Source organism: Entelurus aequoreus, linkage group LG01, assembly GCF_033978785.1.
Source record: "Entelurus aequoreus isolate RoL-2023_Sb linkage group LG01, RoL_Eaeq_v1.1, whole genome shotgun sequence".
NCBI classification, from domain to species: Eukaryota; Metazoa; Chordata; class Actinopteri; order Syngnathiformes; family Syngnathidae; genus Entelurus; species Entelurus aequoreus.
In genome coordinates this window covers 97,393,358-97,416,284 of record NC_084731.1, presented here as the reverse complement: position 1 = coordinate 97,416,284, position 22,927 = coordinate 97,393,358, and positions in this window count along the sequence as shown.

Below are 22,927 nucleotides of genomic sequence, written 5' to 3'. Positions count from 1 at the left end.
TGTAGCTGAGATAGGCTCCAGCGCCCCCCGCGACCCTGAAGGGAATAAGCGGTAGAAAATGGATGGATGGATGGATGGAAGTTCCGTTTCAGCACCCCTGTTTTGTATTTCTTAGTCCGCCATGGGTGCTGATTAATGTCACTTGCCTCTGATTAGTGTTCGGGACGCTCACCTGTTCCCGGGCAATAATCAGAGAGCTATTCAGTCCTGCCTTCCGCCACACAGAGAATGAAAAAAAGCCCACTTTTCCTTGCCTTAACAAATAATATATAAATATTAATGAATTATCAAATAATTTTCAAGTAGCTTCTGGAAGAAAATATATCGCGTCCGCTTTTTCACCATACAAACAGCGTGCCGGCCCAGTCACATGTTGTATGCGGCTTCTGCATACACACGAAAGAGACTGCAAGACGTACTTGATCAACAGCCATAGAGGCCCCACTGAGGTTGGAAGTATAAACAACTTTAACACTGTTACAAATATGCGCCACACTGTGAACCCACACCAAACAAGAATGAAAAACACATTTCGGGAGATCATCCGCACCGTAACACAACATAAACACAACGGAACAAATACCCAGAATCCCTTGCATCCCTAGCTCATCCGGGCTACAATATACACTACCGTTCAAAAGTTTTGGGGTCACCCAAACAACTTTGTGGAATAGCCTTCATTTCTAAGAACAAGAATAGACTGTCGAGTTCCAGATGAAAGTTCTCTTTTTCTGGCCATTTTGAGCGTTTAATTGACCCCACAAATGTGATGCTCCAGAAACTCAATCTGCTCAAAGGAAGGTCAGTTTTGTAGCGTCTGTAACGAGCTAAACTGTTTTCAGATGTGTGAACATGATTGCGCAAGGGTTTTCTAATCATCAATTAGCCTTCTGAGCCAATGAGCAAACACATTGTACCATTAGAACACTGGAGCGATAGTTGCTGGAAATGGGCCTCTATACACCTATGTAGATATTGCACCAGAAACCAGACATTTGCAGCTAGAATAGTCATTTACCACATTAGCAATGTATAGAGTGTATTTCTTTAAAGTTAAGACTAGTTTAAAGTTATCTTCATTGAAAAGTACAGTGCTTTTCCTTCAAAAATAAGGACATTTCAATGTGACCCCAAACTTTTGAACGGTAGTGTAAGTCTATTTTTTTTCTGAAGGTTTCTTGTCCACTAGCGACGCTGAGATCATTATTCATGCGTTCGTTACGTCTCGTCTCGATTACTGTAACGTATTATTTTCGGGTCTCCCTATGTCTACCATTAAAAGATTACAGTTGGTACAAAATGTGGCTGCTAGACTTTTGACAAAAACAAGAAAGTTTGATCATATTACGCCTATACTGTATATACATGTATATACCTATATACATATATACCTATATACAGTATATATACCTATACTGGCTCACCTGCACTGGCTTCCTGTGCACTTAAGATGCGACTTTAAGGTTTTACTACTTACGTATAAAATACTACACGGTTTAGCTCCAGCCTATCTCGCCGATTGTATTGTACCATATGTCCCGACAAGAAATCTGCGTTCAAAGAACTCCGGCTTATTAGTGATTCCCAGAGCTCAAAAAAAGTCTGCGGGCTATAGAGCGTTTTCTATTCGGGCTCCAATACTATGGAATGCCCTCCCGGTAACAGTTAGAGATGCTACCTCAGTAGAAGCATTTAAGTCCCATCTTAAGGCTCATTTGTATACTCTAGCCTTTAAATAGACTCCCTTTTTAGACCAGTTGATCTGCCGTTTCTTTTCTTCTCTCCTCTGCTCCCCTCTCCCTCGGGAAGGGGAGTTGCACAGGTCCGGTGGCCATGGATGAAGTGCTGACTGTCCAGAGTCGGGACCCGGGTGGACCGCTAGCCTGTGCATCGGTTGGGGACATCTCTGCGCTGCTGACCCGTCTCCGCTCGGGACGGTTTCCTGCTGGCCCCACTATGGACTGGACTCTCGCTGATGTGTTGGATCCACTGTGGACTGGACTTTCACAATATTATGTCAGACCCACTCGACATCCATTGCTTTCGGTCTCCCCTAGAGGGGGGGGGGGTCAAAGTGTTCTAGGTCGATAAGTTGAAATTCGGACCTACTGGCTAAACGACAGTTCAATGTCTAACCATAAATTATCTACTAAGTTTGGATTGATCCACTTTAATATGTATTGTAGTTTATTTGCAAGGAAGTAGGAGAAAAAATTAGGAAGTTCTAAACCCCCATATTCTTTGGATTATTGTAACGTTTTAAGACATATTTGTGCTGGTTTATTTTTGAAAGTGTCCCGGCAAGAAATCTGCGTTCAAAGAACTCCGGCTTATTAGTGATTCCCAGAGCCCAAAAAAAGTCTGCGGGCTATAGAGCGTTTTCTATTCGGGCTCCAGTACTATGGAATGCCCTCCCGGTAACAGTTAGAGATGCTACCTCAGTAGAAGCATTTAAGTCCCATCTTAAGGCTCATTTGTATACTCTAGCCTTTAAATAGACCCCCTTTTTAGACCAGTTGATCTGCCGTTTCTTTTCTTCTCTCCTCTGCTCCCCTCTCCCTCGGGAAAGGGAGTTGCACAGGCCCGGTGGCCATGGATGAAGTGCTGGCTGTCCAGAGTCGGGACCCGGGTGGACCGCTAGCCTGTGCATCGGTTGGGGACATCTCTGCGCTGCTGACCCGTCTCCGCTCGGGACGGTTTCCTGCTGGCCCCACTATGGACTGGACTCTCGCTGATGTGTTGGATCCACTGTGGACTGGATTTTCACAATATTATGTCAGACCCACTCGACATCCATTGCTTTCGGTCTCCCCTAGAGGGGGGGGGGGGGGGGGGTCAAAGTGTTCTAGGTCGATAAGTTGAAATTCGGACCTACTGGCTAAACGACAGTTCAATGTATAACCATAAATTATCTACTAAGTTTGGATTGATCCACTTTAATATGTATTGTAGTTTATTTGCAAGGAAGTAGGAGAAAAAATTAGGAAGTTCTAAACCCCAATATTCTTTGGATTATTGTAACGTTTTAAGACATATTTGTGCTGGTTTATTTTTGAAAGTGTCCCGGCAAGAAATCTGCGTTCAAAGAACTCCGGCTTATTAGTGATTCCCAGAGCCAAAAAAAAGTCTGCGGGCTATAGAGCGTTTTCTATTCGGGCTCCAGTACTATGGAATGCCCTCCCGGTAACAGTTAGAGATGCTACCTCAGTAGAAGCATTTAAGTCCCATCTTAAGACTCATTTGTATACTCTAGCCTTTAAATAGACCCCCTTTTTAGACCAGTTGATCTGCCGTTTCTTTTCTTCTCTCCTCTGCTCCCCTCTCCCTCGGGAAGGGGAGTTGCACAGGCCCGGTGGCCATGGATGAAGTGCTGACTGTCCAGAGTCGGGACCCGAGTGGACCGCTAGCCTGTGCATCGGTTGGGGACATCTCTGCGCTGCTGACCCGTCTCCGCTCGGGACGGTTTCCTGCTGGCCCCACTATGGACTGGACTCTCGCTGATGTGTTGGATCCACTGTGGACTGGACTTTCACAATATTATGTCAGACCCACTCGACATCCATTGCTTTCGGTCTCCCCTAGAGGGGGGGGGGGGGGGGTTACCCACATATGCGGTCCTCTCCAAGGTTTCTCACAGTCATTCACACCGACGTCCCACTGGGGTGAGTTTTTCCTTGCCCGTATGTGGGCTCTGTGCCAAGGATGTCGTTGTGGCTTGTGCAGCCCTTTGAGACACTTGTGATTTAGGGCTATATAAATAAACCTTGATTGATTGATGGATGGATTAAAAAAAAAAAAAGCATTCTAACTAAAGGGAGCCAAAGGGAGCGCCTCTATTTCGCCCATAAAATCCAATAAATAGCAATTCAAAAAGCGCCAACAATACTCCATTTACTTTTCGTGACTTGAATATTAATCAAGTATTAGTGATATTGTTATTATAATCGCTAACGCAGACAAGTTATTTATAGCGACGCTGTGATCACAAGCCTGTGTACAATTTCGACATGATGGACTGGCGAGGCGTTTCCTCGCTTCCTTGCTCCCTGGAAGTTTATTGTACATCATAAATCCTGCATCTCACCTGAACAGAAGAAGTCTAAGGATGTATTCCGACAAGTTGGTACACTTTGACAGCCATTTGGGACCCGGAGATAGCGAGAACGACACAAAGTAAGTGCACAAAAGAATTACTGAGATGAGAGGGGCACCATGAATTGTTTCTGTGATGAACTGTTTTGGACCTGAATTGTTCTTTGGACAGTGTACATCCAGTGCACCTAATGTCACATGTCCCTTTTTCCCTAGACAGCAGCAACAATCGCATTTGCTCTTCTCCATTTCTGTTTAACTTCCGCCTCCCTCATACTCAGTCCCTTGTTTCTTCCCATTTTGCTGCGTCCTGACCTCCTCTTCCCACTCTGTAGAGCACATATGTCAGAGTCAAGGCCCGCGGGCCATATCCGGCCCGCGAGAAGGTTTTTTACGGCCCTTGGGATGATCTTGATTTATTATTAGAACCGGCCCGCAGACCGCAGATCTTTTACACGCACCAAGCGGATGCCGGTCCAAGGTTCCGAAAGGGGGCGAGCGGCCCGCCGGGACGCGCCTGCCGGCCGAAGGGCTGCAGCCCGGCCGTCAGTCGCGGAGCCCGCCGTGCCACGCGCGCCAAGGGGGCGGGCCGAAACCCGGCCCCGAGGCCCTGAGACTTCTGCTTTGTTTCCCCAAACCGCGCGTCACCGCCGGGCCCGCACCACCGTCGGGCTGCAGCCCGAGCGTCGGTGGCGGAACCCGTCATGTGCCGCGCGCGCCAAGCGGAGCGGGGGGGTCAAGCGGGCCGAAACCCGCAGGCCACCCCCTCACCACGAGGCCCTGAGACTTCTGCGTTTTGACCCCTACGCGCGGCCCGTCGGGACGCGCCCGCCGTCAAGCCACGAGGGCCAGCCGTCGGGTCGCGGAGCCCCGCCGTGCCACGCGCGCCAAGGGGCGGGCCGAAACCAGCGGGGGGTTTCGGGCACCCAACTCGCCTCCCTCCCACGGAGGGAGGAGGGGGGTTTAATGTGAACATTACTGTGCAATCACATATTTAGAGTTTTTACTCAATTCAAGTTTAAAAGTTAAAGTTTAATATTTGTTTTCACTGCATGTTACTTCTCCTTAAACAAAGTGTTGTTTTTGATTTATAGATTTTTGCACTTTATTTTATTGTATTTCAATTTAATTATATTTTAAAAATATTTCAGTTGAGTGGATGATAGAAAATTGCTATTATTGTTTTTTTCTTTGAAGTAAATTTAGCCCACTTTTGCTAAAATAGAAAATATAGGCTACTGATGGTGCCTTGAATACCGGTTTCTTTCATTTAATGTTCATGTTATGGGGATTTTTATATAAAGGAAATTTGTCTTTTGTGTCTGTTGAAAATTAAAGATTACTGACAGAGCCATAAGAAAATATTGCTTTATTTATCTGATCATATTGGAATATATTTGTTAGGTTTTCAGTAGGTTCAATTAGGTTCACTAGACTATATGCGTCATTTAAAATTTTTCAATGAACATTCGAACAGTCCGGCCCTCGGCTTGTAGCTAAATTTTTTATTTGGCCCTCCGTCCATTTGACTTTGACACCCCTGCTGTAGAGGGTCCAGCTGACATTTGGCTGTCAGATGCCTTGAGGGGGTCCAGGAGATGCAGAAGTTCCTGGCAGGCCAGCACAGGGTAGCCAAGGGGTCCTAATGGGGCCTCTTGGACAGGGAATAAAAAGAGGAGACATACAAAAAAACGCACCGGGAGTCAGAAAAAAAACCAACACACATGTTGTGGGACACAAAAGGATGAAACTGTCGGCCACCCAAAACATTGAAAGAGCCATATTGGACAAAAAATACAAAAAACAAATCTGTTTGGAACCGCAAAAAATGAAAAGTCGTATATACACTACCGTTCAAAAGTTTGGGGTCACCCAAACAATTTTGTGGAATAGCCTTCATTTCTAAGAACAAGAATAGACTGTCGAGTTTCAGATGAAAGTTCTCTTTTTCTGGCCATTTTGAGCGTTTAATTGACCTCTACAAATGTGATGCTCCAGAAACTCAATCTGCTCAAAGGAAGGTCAGTTTTGTAGCTTCTGTAACGAGCTAAACTGTTTTCAGATGTGTGAACATGATTGCACAAGGGTTTTCTAATCATCAATTAGCCTTCTGAGCCAATGAGCAAACACATTGTACCATTAGAACACTGGAGTGATAGTTGCTGGAAATGGGCCTCTATACACCTATGTAGATATTGCACCAGAAACCAGACATTTTTAGCTAGAATAGTCATTTACCACATTAGCAATGTATAGAGTGTATTTCTATAAAGTTAAGACTAGTTTAAAGTTATCTTCATTGAAAAGTGCAGTTATTTTCCTTCAAAAATAAGGACATTTCAATGTGACCCCAAACTTTTGAACGGTAGTGTAAGTGTTATAATGAAGGCAACACATGACGTAACTAAACCATTAGTAAATCAGAGGCTACTCAGAAGGTCAGATAACTCCTGGAAATGACTGGCTTTTAATAGCCAAAGGTATAGATGTGTGTGTCCAAGTTAAAGGAAACGGCAGGCTGTCTTCTTTAAATAGATTTATTACAATCTTTGGCAAGCTAGGTAACGTTTGCTGTGGTCTGGAACAACATGACACACAAACAACTATCTGAAATGCAGCCAATATTACATACATATGTGTACTAATGTGTCATGAGACATGCAAATACAAATTAAATACACAGAGGACATAAATAAAGGACATTAAATTATCTCAAATATACCTACAAATGAGGCATAATGATGCAATATGTGCATACAGCTAGCCTAATTATGCCTGATTAGCACGCCAACAACTCAATAACATCAACGAAGCGCACCTTTGTGCATTCACGCACAGCATACAACTTTTGGTGGAAAATGAGACAAAGAAGGAGTGGAAGATTTTACATGTAAACAAACTGTTGCGTCTAAGTCCACACTATGGTGAGTTCAAAAACTGCCAAAATAGGTAGGACAAAACGATGTTACACAGTGGGCTTTCTAACAATTGGGAAGGTTTGTGTCATGTTTGTTCTCAAACAAAAAACATACTAAAACAAAACAAATATTTTCCCCCCATCTTTTTCCATTTTCACTCCTTTGTTAAAAATGCTCCAAGGAGCCACTAGGGCGGCACTAAAAAGCCGCTTGCGGCTCGTGAGCCGCAGGTTGCTGACCCCCGGCTTAGATGAAGCTGCCCGGCCATGGAAACCCATTCCATGAAGCTCTCTGCGTACTGTACGTGGGCTAATTGGAAGGTCACATGAAGTTTGGAGCTCTGTAGCAACTGACTGTGCAGAAAGTCGGCGACCTCTTTGCACTGTGCGCTTCAGCATCCGCAGACCAGTTTACGTGGCCTACCACTTGGTGGCTGAGTTGCTGTTGTTCCCAAACTCTTCCATTTTCTTATAATAAAGCCGACAGTTGACTTTGGAATACTTAGGAGCGAGGAAATTTCACGACTGGATTTGTTGCATCCTATGACAGTTCCATGCTGGAAATCACTGAGCTCCTGAGAGCGGCCCATTCTTTCACAGATGTTTGTAGAAACAGTCTCCATGCCTAAGTGCTTGATTTTATACACCTGTGGCCGGGCCAAGTGATTAGGACACCTGATTCTGATCATTTGGATGGGTGGCCAAATACTTTTGGCAATATAGTGTATAAAAAAGTTGAACTCAGTTGGAGAGTTTTGGTGGCCAACCTCCTTGTGTCTCCCACTCATTGTTCTATTATCAATCAATCAATGTTTATTTATATAGCCCTAAATCACAAGTGTCTCAAAGGGCTGCACAAGCCACAACGACATCCTCGGTACAGAGCCCACATAAGGGCAAGGAAAAACTCACAACCCAGCGGGACGTCGATGTGAATGACTATGAGAAACCTTGGAGAGGACCGCATATCAATCAATCAATCAATGTTTATTTATATAGCCCTAAATCACAAGTGTCTCAAAGGGCTGTACAAGCCACAACGACATCCTCGGTACAGAGCCCACATACGGGCAAGGAAAAACTCACCCCAGTGGGACGTCGGTGAATGACTATGAGAAACCTTGGAGAGGACCGCATATGTGGGTAACCCCCCCCCCCCCCCCCCCCCCCCCTCTAGGGGAGACCGAAAGCAATGGATGTCGAGTGGGTCTGACATAACATTGTGAAAGTCCAGTCCACAGTGGATCCAACACATCAGCGGGAGTCCAGTCCACAGCGGGGCCAACAGGAAACCATCCCGAGCGGAGACGGGTCAGCAGCGCAGAGATGTCCCCAACCGATGCACAGGCTAGTGGTCCACCCGGGGGTCCCGACTCTGGACAGCCAGCACTTCATCCATGGCCACCGGACCTATGCAACTCCCCCTCGCAAGGGACAGGGGAGAAGAGGAGAGAAGAAAAGAAACGGCAGATCAACTGGTCTAAAAAAGGGGGGTCTATTTAAAGGCTAGATTATACAAATGAGTTTTAAGATGGGACTTAAATGCTTCTACTGAGGTAGCATCTCTAACTGTTACCGGGAGGGCATTCCAGAGTACTGGAGCCCGAATAGAAAACGCTCTATAGACCGCAGACTTTTTTTGGCTCTGGGAATCACTAAGAAAGTCCAGTCCATAGTGGATCTAACATAATAGCGAGAGTCCAGTCCATAGTGGGGCCAGCAGGAGACCATCCCGAGCGGAGACGGGTCAGCAGCGCAGAGATGTCCCCAACCGATGCACAGGCGAGCGGTCCACCCCGGGTCCCGACTCTGGACAGCCAGCACTTCATCCATGGCCACCGGACCTGTATTATCCCACACTGATCCCCGCCTTGGCCCCACGGGTGTCTTCAGAGATAATGCTGTTGGGGGCCTAATTGCAAGAAGGTGAAGCTTGTCGGTGTGGCGCTGCCCCATGCTTGGACTTGGCCGTAATTACCTGGAATAACCATAGTTGTGCACCCCAGACAAGAGGATAATACATGGAGAGATGAATGAAGCGGTGTGGGTGGCGGTCTTCACAGCCGGATCATACTTCTCCAACACTTTCAAACCCTCCATTTTACTTATCACTTTCAATTCATTATCAAACCAAGCATTTTATTTTTTTGCACCTTGCACGCATTTGAGGGATAATCATTTTGCGTGTAATAACTGAGACGCCCCCTGTCTGCGGCTCTCAAGTACGTGTAATGGCACTGTGACAGTGTGATAGCATGCACGTGCGAGTGTGTGTGTGTGTGTGTGTGTGTGCGAGCGCATGTGATTGCGTGTGAGTGTGTGTGTGAATGGATCCTGTTCAAATGGTTGTGTAGTCCTTCTCGGGGAGAATTGTTATGGACGCAGTGGGGCTCAAATGACTGTTATTTGTTTCCTTTAAAACAAACTAATTGCAGCGTAGAGGAGCAATCGGGTGTGTTTGTGTGTGTGAGTGCACACACTCAATTAGTTTGCTTCCTTTTTTTTTATTGCTTGTTTGTTTGCCCCCCCCCAGTTTCTTTAGGGTGTGCTGGTTGAGGAGCACTCCGCACTAAAGGCAAACAGCAATGACTTCAGTGCATTTGTCCGGATGGAAAATGAAAGTATGGTTTCCTTGAATGTCACAATTAATAGACTCGTTCCATTTGTTTTATTCCATTGCCGTTTCTTTTCTTTTCTCCTCTGTGGAGGGCTGGCTACCATAGTCAGACGTACTGTGCTTCAACATACGGGTTGTATTATGGTGTGTGTGTGTGTAAGAGGACCCCCAAGTGGCAGCTGTTCGGGCTCCAGTACTATGGAATGCCCTCCCGGTAACAGTTAGAGATGCTACCTCAGTAGAAGCATTTAAGTCCCATCTTAAAACTCATTTGTATACTCTAGCCTTTAAATAGACCCCCTTTTTAGACCAGTTGATCTGCCGTTTCTTTTCTTTTCCCCTCTGCCCCCCTCTCCCTTGTGGAAGGGTGGGCACAGGTCCGGTGGCCATGGATGAAGTGCTGGCTGTCCAGAGTCGGGACGCGGGGTGGACCGCTCGCCTGTGCATCGGTTGGGGACATCTCTGCGCTGCTGACCCGTCTCCGCTCGGGATGGTCTCCTGCTGGCCCCACTATGGACTGGACTCTCACTATTATGTTAGATCCACTATCGACTGGACTTTCACAATATTATGTCAGACCCACTCGACGTCCATTGCATCCGGTCGCCCCTAGAGGGGGGTTTCACCCACATCTGCGGTCCTCTCCAAGGTTTGGTCATGATCCGTGGTCCGGATCATGTTTTTGTTATGTTCTGTTAGTTTTAGACTGCAATAGTTGCTGTTTTTGTGTGCACCCTTGTTTGTTTTAGGTACCGTGGCGACTTATGATTTTCACCTGCCTCTGGTGTTCGGGACACGCACCTGTTTCCTATCAAGAGACATGATTTAAGCCCACCTTTGCCGGTCGGTCGTCCTGGCGTCATTATTGGTTTCATGCCACAGTTTCATGTTGTGCTACGCCATAGTTATGTTAGTTGTTTCATGCCACTGTAAGTCTTGTTTGTTCTATGTCCATAGTTCATGCTAAGTGTTGGTATCTATGTTTCCTGCGTTAATTTTTTTTTGTTCTGTAGCCTATCGTGCGAACGGTACGCTTTCCTTTTGTTTTAGTTCCTGTCTTTTGTGATGTGTAGGATTAATTAATTAATAAATATGTTCCTACCTTCAAGTTCTGTCCGGAATAGTCAGTTTGCATCCTGGGAGAACAAACCCTGCAGTAAGCTGCGAAAACCATGTCTTGACAGGTTTCTCATAGTCATTCACATTGACATCCCACTGGGGTTGTGAGTTTTTCCTTGCCCTTGTGTGGGCTCTGAACCGAGGATGTCGTTGTGGCTTGTGCAGCCCTTTGAGACACTAGTGATTTAGGGCTATATAAATAAACATTGATTGATTGATTGATTAAACTGTTGGTTCTGCACACTGCCATCTTGGGTGGTGTATTGGTGTACACTTCTGCCTTTCATAGCAGAGGACATGGGTTCGAATTCTGGCTGGAGTTGTGTCAAGCTAAGACATAGCAAGCAAATTTGTGTTGTAATAAAAAAAGAAATAAAGAGTGTGCTAAAATATGTTTGGACCGGGCATGTGTGCAAAACATTCATGAAGTTTTATGAATTTATTATGGGTCTACTGAAAATGTGACCAAATCTGCTGGGTCAAAATTATACACACAGCAACATACATTACCAATGTTGGTGATGTAGAAAAGTTACAATCAAATCAAATTAGCTTCATGGCATGGCCTTTTAACTTCATGTGAGTGATTGTGATCGACGACACCTGTTGACTTCTCCGAGCCCATTTAAATAGGGCTCATGTGATGGAGTCATTAGACTGGGCTACAAACGCGACAATGGGAAAGTCAAAGGAACTCAGCACAGATCGGAAAAAAAACGAATCACAAGTCAGGAAAGTCACTTGGAGCCATTTCAAATCAGCTTAAGGTCCCAAGAGCAACTGTGCAGACAATTGTTTGGAAGTATAAAGTGCACCGCACAGTTTTGTCACTGCCACGATCAGGAAGAAAACGCAAGCTATATATGTATATATATATATATACAGAACAGGCCAAAAGTTTGGACACACCTTTTCATTTCAATGCGTTTTCTTTATTTTCATGACTATTTACATTGTAGATTGTCACTGAAGGCATCAAAACTATGACACCTGTGAAGTGAAAACCCGTTCAGGTGACTACCTCTTGACAGAGGCGGTATAGTACCGAATATGATTCATTAGTATCGCGGTACTATACTAATACCGGTATACCGTACAACGCTAATATATATATATATATATATATATATATATATATATATATATATATATATATATATATATATATATATATGTATATATATATATATATATATATATATATATATATATATATATATATATATATATATATATATATATATAATATATATATATATATATATATATATATACATATATACATACATATTTAAACTTGGAACATCCGGCTGACCAGATTGTTGACGCTGTCCGTAGATTGGGGACTGTCTTAGACAAACAGACCAGGTGCCAGGCAGGTGAGTTAGTGTCTGCGTGTGTGCGCGTGTGTGTGTGTGTGTGTGTGTTTGCGTGTGTGTGTGTGCATGCGTGTGTGTGGTTCACACAAACCTTTGTGCCAGCTCCTTTACGGCCTCATGTGCCAGGTACGGCTTGTCTTTGTGTGCGCATGAAAGCGTGCCACATCTGAAGGAGGAAGAAAAATGCACATTCTCACGGGGAGAAGAGGAGGGACAAGAGCGGGAGAAGGAGAGGTGGCCTTAGCTTGCCTCTCATCCTTCAATCCAACACTTCTCCTCCTTTCGTTTGGTTCCACTCGGCCGTCAGTTCTTTCCGTTTTGTGGCATTCCATGTGCGGAGGCTCCTTTGCCATCCTCCTTTCTTTGCGCTCCATCCTTTTTCTCCCCATCGAATGGAGCCCTCTCTTTCCCATCCATGCCTTCTTCCTTCCTGTCCCAGTTTCCAACTGCTTGGACGCAGACTTGCTGTCTGTCGGCCGGTGCTCAGGGAGGCCAGCGAGCTAAATGGGAACATCACAGACAAAAAAACAGCTCCAATTTCAATGGAGACTTGTCTGCTACCTGCATGTCTCCACATCCCAAAGCTTATCAGCGCACCCAGCCCAGGAAGCATTACCGGAACTGGTCTGACATCACAGACATGCAAACACCGAGTGTCCAGCGATAAGCTTTGCTGTTCCAATCTATGCCGGTTACTCAGCACCGTGGGTCTAGCGGCAATGGCGTTAAAACAGATGCTAGACAAATATTCAATTTTCTCCCTAAGCAACATTTGTCTCGGGGTAAAATAATCTGTGAGATGGTGACGGTTTTAAAAGGGAAGATACCTTACAGGTTACTAGGAAATCTGTTCTCTGAGGACCAGTCAATAACTATCTTACTTTGTCTAGGAACAAACTAATCACCAAATAGTGAAACAAAACGACAAAAAGTGCAGACAAAAGGACAAAACACATAATTGAGTCTTGCTTTTCTTAAAGTTGCTGTGATAACAAACGCACTGCAATTTTTCATTGATCCATCCATCCATCCATCCATCCATCCATCTTCTTCCGCTTATCCGAGGTTGGGTCGCGGGGGCAGCAGCCTAAGCAGGGAAGCCCAGACTTCCCTCTCCCCAGCCACTTCGTCCAGCTCTTCCCGGGGGATCCCGAGGCGTTCCCAGGCCATCCGGCAGACATAGTCTTCCCAACGTGTCCTGGGTCTTCCCCGTGGCCTCTTACCGGTCGGACGTGCCATAAACACCTCCCTAGGGAGGCGTTCGGGTGGCATTCTGACCAGATACCCGAACCACCTCATCTGGCTCCTCTCGATGTGGAGGAGTAGCGGCTTTACTTTGAGCTCCTCCCGGATGGCAGAGCTTCTCACCCTATCTCTAAGGGAGAGCCCCGCCACCCGGCAGAGGAAACTCATTTCGGCCGCTTGTACCAGTAATCTTGTCCTTTCGGTCATAACCCAAAACTCATGACCATAGGTGAGGATGGGAACGTAGATCGACTGGTAAATTGAGAGCTTTGCCTTCCGGCTCAGCTCCTTCTTCACCACAACGGATCGATACAGCGTCCGCATTACTGAAGACGCCGCACCGATCTGCCTGTCGATCTCACGATCCACTCTTCCCTCACTCGTGAACAAGACTCCGAGGTACTTCAACTCCTCCACTTGGGGCAGGGTCTCCTCCCCGACCCGGAGATGGCACTCCAACCTTCTCCGGGCGAGAACCATGGACTCGGACTTGAAGGTGTTGATTCTCATCCCAGTCGCTTCACACTCGGCTGCGAACCGATCCAGTGACAGCTGAAGATCTTGGCCAGATGAAGCCATCAGGACCACATCATCTGCAAAAAGCAGAGACCTAATCCTGGAGCCACCAAACCGGATCCCATCAACGCCCTGACCGCGCCTTTATTTTTTATTGATACTGTACTAAAAGAAAATCTGAACTACAATGGGACAGTATTTTGAGATACAAACTGTCTCTTTGCCTTTGAGTTGCGAGCATATATTTGAGTTATGAGCCATCTCACTACTATTTGACGGAGCGATGTCTGATACCGTAGCGGGAGATCAACATATTTTTTGTTTTCCGACCATTGGAAACCATTAACCTGCGTGGGTTCCCTCCGGGTACTCCGGCTTCCTCCCACCTCCAAAGACATGCACCTGGGGATAGGTTGATTGGCAACACTAAATTGGCCCTAGGGTGTGAATGTGAGTGAGATTGTTGTCTGTCTATCTGTGTTGGCCCTGCGATGAGGTGGCGACTTGTCCAGGGTGTACCCCGCCTTCCGCCCGGATGCAGCTTGGATAGGCTCCAGCCCACCCCACGACCCTGAACGGGACAAACGGTAGAAAATGAATGGATGGATGGAAACCATTAGCAGCGGTCCAGCTTCCACAGCCTTCCAGCCAAAGTTGGCGACGTCCTCCATTGGCGCTGCTGAGGATTGCTCCTCTACCCACAGCTCGGCTTCCTGCTCCGAGATGCGGTGTTCAGGCACTCCGTCGTATCCTTCTTGTCCGGTCCTGCTGTTGCCCAGCCCAAGCCGAGCGAGTTTGAAGGGAAGTCTGCGGCTCCTAGATGTGGTAGGTAGGTATGTCTTTATTGTCATTGCGCAAGTACAACACAACTTTGTTCTCAGCACAAACCCGTTCAAAATGAGACAAACAAACAGGGTACAGGGTTACAGAACAGGAACGCTGATGGGTCGCCACAAGGCGCCCCATAAAAGATGGGAAAAAGGTTAACGCAGGGGGAGGATGAGTAAAAAAATACAATCTAGACTGGGCTCCTAAGGTGGCCTAGTCTGGAGTGGGGAAAAAACTCCATAGCAAAGCACATATACATATTACAATATAGAACTCGAGATTTGCAAAAGGGGGGAGGGAGTGGGAGCTATGGTAGCAGGCTGCAGCTCTTCCCTGGCTTCGAGACTCTCCCAAAGGACAGTACGGCGAAGACACAACAAACTCCCTTCTTGTCTCTCATGGACACACACCTGTTGTTGTTGACTTTGGACTGACTGACAAGAACACTAAGGCCACGGAAAAGAGACACGCGGCAGGTTTACACACGCACATGCATCCACTAAAATAATACGCCACACACACATACCCCACGCCCCATCCAACGCCCTTGACACAAATCCCTTAGGGGTGATGCGTTTATTGTAGCGTCCCGGAAGAGTTAGTGCTGCAAGGGTTTCTGGGAATTTGTTCTGTTGTGTTTATGTTGTGTTACGGTGCAGATGTTCTCCCGAAATGTGTTTGTCATTCTTGTTTGGTGTGGGTTCACAGTGTGGCGCATATCTGTAACAGTGTTAAAGTTGTTTATCTTCCACCCTCAGTGTGACGTGTATGGCTGTTGATCAAGTATGCGTTGCATTCACTTGTGCGTGTGTAAAAGTTGCATATATTACGTGACTGAGCCGGCACGCTGTTTGTACTGAGGAAAAGCAGATGTAACGACAGGTTGTAGAGGACGCTAAAGGCAATGGCTTTAAGGTACGCCCCCAATATTGTTGTCCGGGTGGAAATCGGGAGAATGGTTGCCCCGAAATTCGGGAGTCTCCCGGGCAAATCGGGAGGGTTGGCAAGTATGGTCACGGCCCGGGCGCACGTCATTGAGTCCGCCTACAGGAGAGAGGTGGACCGGCTGACGTCCTGGTGCAGCCTCAACAACCTGGAGCTGAACGCCCAGAAAACAGTGGAGATGATCATGGACTTCAGGAAAGTCACAGCCCCACCATCCCCCCTCACCCTGATTGACTCTCCCACCCCCGTCCCCATTGTGGACTCCTTCCGTTTCTTGGGCACCACCATCACCCAGGACCTCAAGTGGGAGCTGACCATCAGCTCCCTCATCAAGAAGGCCCAGCAGAGGATGTACTTCCTGCGGCAGCTGAGGAAACTTAAGGTGCCGACAGAGATGCTGGTGCAGTTTTACTCAGCCATCATAGAGTCCATCCTGACCTCCTCCATCACAGTGTGGTTCCCCGGCGCCACAGTCCAGGATAAGAATAGACTGCAGCGCATCGTACGTGCTGCTGAGAAGGTGATTGGCTGCAAGCTCCCATCCCTCCAGGACTTGTTCTCCTCCAGGACCAGGAGGCGTGTGGGTCGGATCACAGCTGACTCTTCTCACCCTGGACACACGCTATTCTCCCCTCTCCCCTCAGGCAGGAGACTACGCTCCATCCAGACCCACACCTCCCGCCACCTGAACAGTTTTTTCCCCTCGGCCATCAGGTAAATGAACAAGAACTCCTAACAGCAGCTCCTTGAATTCCTTGAATCCCTTCTAAGTCTATCTGATAGCTCAGTCACAGCTCTTTTTTATACCAAATATTTGTTATATGTGTTTTATGTCGCACGTTTGCACCAAGAAAAATTCCTAGTTTGTGAACCCGTTCTCAAACAATGGCAATAAAACGATTCTGATTCTGATTGCGCATTCATGTGTGTGCAGGCGCGTGCCAGTCCGGCTGCAGCAAGCAGCTGCAATCAATCACCGGCAATCAACACACCTTCATAAGCCAGCACAACCTGCTATCCCGCGCCAAAGCGTAGTCATCTGTTCCTGTACAGTGGGCGAATATCTAGCTCTATGCACTCGTGTGTTCTCCCTCGTCACGTTGAATTGTCTCGTGTCCTCCGTGTCGTCCTCCCTGCAGCCTGCCTTCGTTCCCACATTACGGGCTGTGTGGCTCGTCTTCCCGCGTTCCCTCTGCTTCCCTGGCTGACTCTCGGATCTCAACCTCCCGCCTGGACACGGACTCTTACACCTCGCTATTACCCCCGACTACCTGCCTGTCTCACGGACCTCCGATCCCTGCCCTTCCCCTCCGGGACTTCCGTCTCTCGCTTAACACACAACAGTTAATTCACACACATAGTCGCACCATACACATTTGGATTAGTCAAACTCCATTCTCTTGTTTATCAATATTATAATGTATTATTTATATAAATAAATAAATAGAGCTCCTGTCTGTGCCGTCTCCTTCCTCCTGTACACCCATAACACTTCTCACTCCATGACGCTGGACTTATGACATAATCTTTACTTGCTAAGGGATAAAAAAAAATCCTCACTTCCTGTCAGTCACCATCACTTCCCTCCTGCACAAGTTCACTTTCGTCCATGCACAGTGATTGATCGTCACCCTCCAGGTGTGCTGACCTTTCACCTGAGGTGCTCGTTCTTCAAGACTTCAAGAGGTGAGAGCGATTGATGTGACATCTTTGAAGGTGTGTGTGCGTGTGTGTGTGTGTGTGTGTGTGTGTGTGTGTGTGTGTTCTTCTGACCTCCCGCAGTCAAGGAACCAAAGGTCTTCAGGGTATTAGAGCAGGAGATCAGGGTGTCGACTCACACACACACACACACACACATTGTGGCGTCTCAGCGACCTCTTGGTGAGTTCAGTAGCAAGGCGTGGTGAGAGTGGTCGTTTGAACCTGAAGATTCAAAAAGAGCACACACACACACACACACACACGCGGCATAAAGAAAACTTAACTGTAAATGAAAGCTGCAGATATTTCACAGAAGGAGCGCACGGAGCGTCTAACCTGTAAAATGTAGAACTTTCTCATGGGAGAACCAGACAGATGTGGGAAATCTCAGATGAAGGGGAAACAGTCTTTAATGTGAACAAGTCTTGTAAGGTCGGCTGGGGGAGACGGGGCTTGTGGGAAAGGTTGCAGGAAAGGTCAGCATGATTTATTTAATCACGGCTCAGTCACACACACACACGTACACACACACACATTCTTGTATTTGTTACCTTCTTGAAACCGCCGACTAATGCCTACCTCTTTTGGACCAGCCTTTCTGGATATATAAAGATTTGTATTTACAACATTTATAATATATACATAGTATGCAAATATAAAAAATCTTTTTGTGGAAAATGAGTTGGAATTTCACAAGAAAAAGGACACAATTTCTAGCGTTATAATAAAAGTCGTCATTTTACTCAACGGAAGTCAATATTTTACAAGAAAAACTGCACATGTGTGCAATATTATGAAAAAAGTTGGAATTTTACTCAATGACAGTCGTAATTTTTTTTACAAGAAAAAGCTTAAAATTTTGGCAATTTTATGAAAAGGGTCGTCATTTCGCTCGACAAAAGTCACGATTTTATAAGAAATTGTTAACATTTTGGCAATATTATAATAATAATCGGAATTTTATTAAACGTCACTGTTTTACAAGAACAACAAAAGACTTGGGAATATTGTGACAAAAGTCTGAATTTTATACGACAAACGTCACCATTTTGCATTAAAAAGTAATAATTTGTCATCAAAAAAATCATAATTTCACGAGAAAATATTGCAATATTACAGAAACAGAAAGAATATGAGAAATTGTTTCCAATTTCATAAGAAAAAAGTCGACACATTGTGAGAAAAAGACTGCTTTTAGTTAATTTTTTTTGTTTTTTTTTGTAATTGGTTTTTAATCTTCATTATTTACTTCAAATTATTACAGTACGTCTCTACATACATATCTATTTATTTATTTTTATTAATTTTGGCCAAAAGGGGAGCATTTCGATGTCTTACACACACTTGTTATTACATATGTTGGCCAGAGGGGGAGCACTTAAAATTTTTAAACACACTAGTTATTTCATATGTTGACGGAGCACTTTTAAAACTTTGAAAAATCCCTACCTTTTTGGGACCACCCTAATTTTGATAGATTTCACCACCAGGGGTGCAAATGAGACATTCTCTATTAGATGCAATGGTTTTCCGTATTGGGACCATGATCAATCAATCAATCAATGTTTATTTATATAGCCCTAAATCACTAGTGTCTCAAAGGATTTATGTCATCACTTGTTCACCGGTCCTCATATGGAAGCTACTTTTCCTTGTTGATGTCTCAAGAAGGGTAGAAATACAGGAACACACACACACACATTCTTGTATTTGTTACCTTGTTGAGACCGCAGACTAATGCCTACCTCTTTTGGACCACCCTTTCCGGATATATAAAGATTTGTGTTTACAAAATTAATAATCAGAACCAGAATCAGAAACTATATATACATACTATGCAAATATAAAAAAGCGTGTTGTGGAAAATGAGTTGGAATTTCCCAAGAAAAAGGACACAATTTCACAAGAAAAACTTAGAATTGTTGGTAGTGTTATAATAAAAGTCGTAATTTTACTCAACGCAAGTCAATATTTTACAAGAAAAACTGCACATTTGTGCAATATTATGATAAAAGTTGGAATTGTACTCAATAACAGTCGTAATTTTACAAGAAAAAGCTTAACATTTTGGCAATTTTATGAAAAGGGTCGTAATTTCACTCGACAAAAGTCACAATTTTATCAGAAAACGTTAACATTTTGACAATATTATAATAATAATCGGAATTGTATTAAAGGTCACTATTTTACAAGAACAACAAAAGAATTGGGATTATTGTGACAAAAGTCTGAATTTTATACGACAAACGTCACCATTTTGCATTAAAAAATAATAATTTGACATAAAAAAAGTCATAATTTTACGAGAAAATATTGCAATATTACAGAAACAGAAAAAAATATTAGAAATTGTTTCCAATTTCATTAGAAAAAAGTCGACACATTGTGAGAAAAAGACTGCTTTTAGTTCATTTTATTATATTTTTATTTTTTTTGGCTTGAAATTGGTTTTTAATCTTCATTATTTACTGCAAGTTATTACATTATGTCTCTATATATTTATTTATTTTTATTAATTTTGACCAAAGGGCTTGCATTTCAATTTCTTACACACATTTGTTATTTCATATGTTGACCAGAGGGGGGATCACTTCAAATTTTTAAAAACACTTGTTATTTCATGTGTTGACCAGAGGGGGGAGCACTTCAAATTTTTAAACACACTTATTATTTCATATGTTGACAAGAGGGGGAGCACTTTCAAAACAGACGTACAGTCATTTTTGAAAAATGTCATACCTTTTTGGGACCACCCTAATTTTGATACATTTCACCACCAAAAGCAATAATTTTACGAGAAAAATAGTGCAATACTACAGAAACAGAAATAATATAATTGTTCCCAATTTCATTAGAAAAAAGTCGACACGTTGTGAGAAAAAGACTGCTTTTAGTTCATGTACATTTTTTTTGTTTTTGTTTGTTTGTAATTGGTTTTTAATCTTCATTATTTACTTCGAGCTATTACATTATGTCCCTACATATTTATTTATTTTTATTAATTTTGACCAAAGGGGTCGCCTTTCAATTTCTTACACACACTTGTTATTTCATATGTTGACCAGAGGGGGGTGCACTTCAAATTTTTAAACACACTTGCTATTTCATATAATGACCAGAGGGGGGAGCACTTCACATTTTTAAAGACACTTGTTATTTCATATGTTGACAAGAGGGGGAGCACTTTCAAAACAGACGTACAGTCATTTTTGAAAAATGTCATACCTTTTTGGGACCACCCTAATTTTGATAGATTTCACCACCAAAAGTAATAATTTTACGAGAAAAATAGTGCAATACTACAGAAACAGAAATAATATAATTGTTCCCAATTTCATTAGAAAAAAAGTTGACACGTTGTGAGAAAAAGACTGCTTTTAGTTAATGTAAATTTTTTTTGTTTTTGTTTGTTTGTAATTGGTTTTTAATCTTCATTATTTACTTCGAGCTATTACATTATGTCTCTACATATTTATTTATTTTTATTAATTTTGACCAAAGGGGTCGCCTTTCAATTTCTCACACACACTTGTTATTTCATATGTTGACCAGAAAGGGGAACACTTCAAATTTTTAAATACACTGGTTATTTCATATGTTGACCAGAGGGGGCACACTTTTAAAACTGACGCACAGTCAATTTAAAAAATCCCTACCTTTTTGGGACCACCCTAATTTTGATAGATTTCACCACCAAAAGTAATAATTTTACGAGAAAAATATTGCAATATTACAGAAACAGAAAGAGTATGAGAAATTGTTCCCAATTTCATTAGAAAAAAGTCGACACATTGTGAGAAAAAGACTGCTTTTAGTTCATTTTATTTTATTTTTTATTTTTTTGTTTGTAATTGGTTTTTAATCTTCATTATTTACTTCAAGTTATTACATTATGTCTCTACATATTTATTTAATTTTATTAATTTTGGTCAAAGGGGTCACATTTCAATTTCTTACACACACTTGTTATTTCATATGTTGACCAGAAAGGGGAACACTTCAAATTTTTAAATACACTGGTTATTTCATATGTTGACCAGAGGGGGAACACTTTTAAAACTGACGCACAGTCATTTTTGAAAAATCCCTACCTTTTTGGGACCACCCTAATTTTGATAGATTTCACCACCAAAAGTAATAATTTTACGAGAAAAATATTGCGATATTACAGAAACAGAAAGAGCATGAGAAATTGTTCCCAATTTCATTAGAAAAAAGTCGACACATTGTGAGAAAAAGACTGCTTTTAGTTCATTTTATTTTGTTTTTATTTTTTTGTTTGTAATTGGTTTTTAATCTTCATTATTTACTTCAAGTTATTACATTATGTCTCTACATATTTATTTATTTTTATTAATTTTGGCCAAAGGGGTCACATTTCAATTTCTTACACACACTTGTTATTTCATATGTTGACCAGAGGGGGGTGCACTTCAAATTTTTAAACACACTTGCTATTTCATATAGTGACCAGAGGGGGGAGCACTTCAAATTTTTAAACACACTTATTATTTCATATGTTGACAAGAGGGGGAGCACTTTCAAAACAGACGTACAGTCATTTTTGAAAAATGTCATACCTTTTTGGGACCACCCTAATTTTGATAGATTTCACCACCAAAAGTAATAATTTTACGAGAAAAATTGGGCAATACTACAGAAACAGAAATAATATAATTGTTCCCAATTTCATTAGAAAAAAGTCGACACGTTGTGAGAAAAAGACTGCTTTTAGTTCATTTTATTTTATTTTTTATTTTTTTGTTTGAAATTGGTTTTTAATCTTCATTATTTACTTCAAGTTATTACATTATGTCTCTACATATTTATTTATTTGTATTAATTTTGGCCAAAGGGGTCACATTTCAATTTCTTACACACACTTGTTATTTCATATGTTGACCAGAAAGGGGAACACTTCAAATTTTTAAATACACTGGTTATTTCATATGTTGACCAGAGGGGGCACACTTTTAAAACTGACGCACAGTCAATTTAAAAAATCCCTACCTTTTTGGGACCACCCTAATTTTGATAGATTTCACCACCAAAAGTAATAATTTTACGAGAAAAATATTGCAATATTACAGAAACAGAAAGAGTATGAGAAATTGTTCCCAATTTCATTAGAAAAAAGTCGACACATTGTGAGAAAAAGACTGCTTTTAGTTCATTTTATTTTATTTTTTATTTTTTTGTTTATAATTGGTTTTTAATCTTCATTATTTACTTCGAGCTATTACATTATGTCTCTACATATTTATTTATTTTTATTAATTTTGACCAAAGGGGTCACATTTCAATTTCTTACACACACTTGTTATTTCATATGTTGACCAGGAAGGGGAACACTTCAAATTTTTAAATACACTGGTTATTTCATATGTTGACCAGAGGGGGAACACTTTTAAAACTGACGCACAGTCATTTTTGAAAAATCCCTACCTTTTTGGGACCACCCTAATTTTGATATATTTCACCACCAGGGGTGCAAATGAGACATTCTCTATAAGATGCAATGGTTTTCCGTATTAGGACCATGATTTATGTCATCACTTGTTCACTGGT